The sequence below is a fragment of the Battus philenor genome, unplaced genomic scaffold, assembly GCF_028537555.1.
Source record: "Battus philenor isolate CCGP_79_NKW_IND1 unplaced genomic scaffold, ilBatPhil1.0.hap1 SCAF_36, whole genome shotgun sequence".
In the NCBI taxonomy this organism is placed as follows: domain Eukaryota; kingdom Metazoa; phylum Arthropoda; class Insecta; order Lepidoptera; family Papilionidae; genus Battus; species Battus philenor.
In genome coordinates, this window is record NW_027181700.1 from 142501 (window position 1) to 145000 (window position 2500).

At 49.6% G+C, this 2500-nt stretch overlaps 1 non-coding gene across 1 annotated transcript; it reads left to right on the forward strand.

Moving 5' to 3' along the window:
* The first annotated feature begins 205 nt into the window (after nt 1-205).
* LOC137927661 (small subunit ribosomal RNA) lies at nt 206-2109 on the forward strand. The gene has a single exon (XR_011107809.1). It is a non-coding gene; the product is annotated as a small subunit ribosomal RNA (ribosomal RNA).
* The last annotated feature ends 391 nt before the right edge of the window (nt 2110-2500 follow it).

Here is a 2500-nt window from a genome sequence, read left to right on the forward strand (position 1 = left end):
CGAATTCATTTTGTTGTTGCGGTGTGGTGTTGTGTGTGTATTGTAATAAATACGCACGCACGCACGCACGCAAAAAGCTACCTAGGCACCGGCGCGTCACGGCGTTTCGAACGTCCGACGCGTCGCTTGTCACACGTCTATCATATCATCATCACCCTCATATCTCTCGTATGTGCGGTGTTGGTGTGTGTTAGCTCTAGCTAGCTCCCTGGTTGATCCTGCCAGTAGTTATATGCTTGTCTCAAAGATTAAGCCATGCATGTCTCAGTGCAAGCCGTATTAAGGCGATACCGCGAATGGCTCAATATATCAGTTTTGGTTCCTTAGATCTTACCTCGGTTACTTGGATAACTGTGGTAATTCTAGAGCTAATACATGCAATCAGAACTCTGACCAGTGATGGGATGAGTGCTTTTATTAGATCAAAACCAATCGACGGAGGGCCTCGCGTCCGAAGTCGTTAATTTTGATGAATCTGGATAACTTTTGCCGATCGCATGGTCCAGCACCGGCGACGCATCTTTCAAATGTCTGCCTTATCAACTTTCGATGGTAGTTTCTGCGACTACCATGGTTGTCACGGGTAACGGGGAATCAGGGTTCGATTCCGGAGAGGGAGCCTGAGAAACGGCTACCACATCCAAGGAAGGCAGCAGGCGCGCAAATTACCCACTCCCGGCACGGGGAGGTAGTGACGAAAAATAACGATACGGGACTCTTACGAGGCCTCGTAATCGGAATGAGTACACTTTAAATATTTTAACGAGGAACAATTGGAGGGCAAGTCTGGTGCCAGCAGCCGCGGTAACTCCAGCTCCAATAGCGTATACTAAAATTGTTGCGGTTAAAAAGCTCGTAGTTGCATTTGTGCGCCGCGCTGTCGGTGCACCGCATCCGCGGTGATACTGACACGTCTGCGGAGCATATCGTCGGTGAGCCGTCGGTAAAACGGCGGTTCAATATCAAAATCCTATCGCGGTGCTCTTCGGTGAGTGTCGAGATGGGCCGACAATTTTACTTTGAACAAATTAGAGTGCTCAAAGCGGGCTCAAAATGCTGCTTGAATATTTCGTGCATGGAATAATAGAATATGATCTCGGTTCTATTTTGTTGGTTTTCAGAACTCCGAGGTAATGATTAATAGGGATAACTGGGGGCATTCGTATTGCGACGTTAGAGGTGAAATTCTTGGATCGTCGCAAGACGAACATCAGCGAAAGCATTTGCCAAAGGTGTTTTCATCAATCAAGAACGAAAGTTAGAGGTTCGAAGGCGATTAGATACCGCCCTAGTTCTAACCGTAAATATGTCATCTAGCGATCCGCCGACGTTACTACGATGGCTCGGCGGGCAGCTTCCGGGAAACCAAAGATTTTGGACTCCGGGGGGAGTATGGTTGCAAAGCTGAAACTTAAAGGAATTGACGGAAGGGCACCACCAGGAGTGGAGCCTGCGGCTTAATTTGACTCAACACGGGAAATCTCACCAGGCCCGGACACCGGAAGGATTGACAGATTAACAGCTCTTTCTTGATTCGGTGGGTGGTGGTGCATGGCCGTTCTTAGTTGGTGGAGCGATTTGTCTGGTTAATTCCGGTAACGAACGAGACTCTAGCCTGCTAAATAGGCGTCGTCATTTAGGTGTGCGCCGCTCCGGTGGCGCAACTCACTGGCGACGTATTAAAATTCTTCTTAGAGGGACCGGCGGCTTCGAGCCGCACGAGATTGAGCAATAACAGGTCTGTGATGCCCTTAGATGTCCTGGGCCGCACGCGCGCTACACTGAAGGAATCAGCATGTTCTCCCTGGCCTAGAGGCCCGGGCAACCCGTTGAAACTCCTTCGTGCTGGGGATTGGGGTTTGCAATTATCCCCCATAAACGAGGAATTCCTAGTAAGCGCGAGTCATAAGCTCGCGTTGATTACGTCCCTGCCCTTTGTACACACCGCCCGTCGCTACTACCGATTGAATGATTTAGTGAGGTCTTCGGACCGACACGCGGTGGCTTCACGGCCGTCGGCGTTGCTGGGAAGTTGACCAAACTTGATCATTTAGAGGAAGTAAAAGTCGTAACAAGGTTTCCGTAGGGGAACCTGCGGAAGGATCATTAACGTGTGTGTATGTGTGCGAGACGCGTGATATGTTCACGAACGTTGTTGCGCCGCTGTTGCTGTTGTTGCTGTTGCGACGACGACGACGACGACGACGACGACTTCGTACATACCGTGTTTACACATATATATATATGTAATACATCCATAATGATATATATATACGACATATATACATATATATGTACGTACGCGCGCGCTGCTGTTCGTATCTAATGCGGACGAGCGCGCGCGCGTGTGCGTGCGTGTGTGTGTGCGTGTTTGTATATATGTATAAAAAATAAAATGTGAAATAATTGTCTCTAGCGTCTATTACGCCTAACGGCGCAGCGGCGACGGCGCCGTGGCGGTGGCCGGTGGCGGTGGTGGCATTCGTCGAAAGTGCTACCG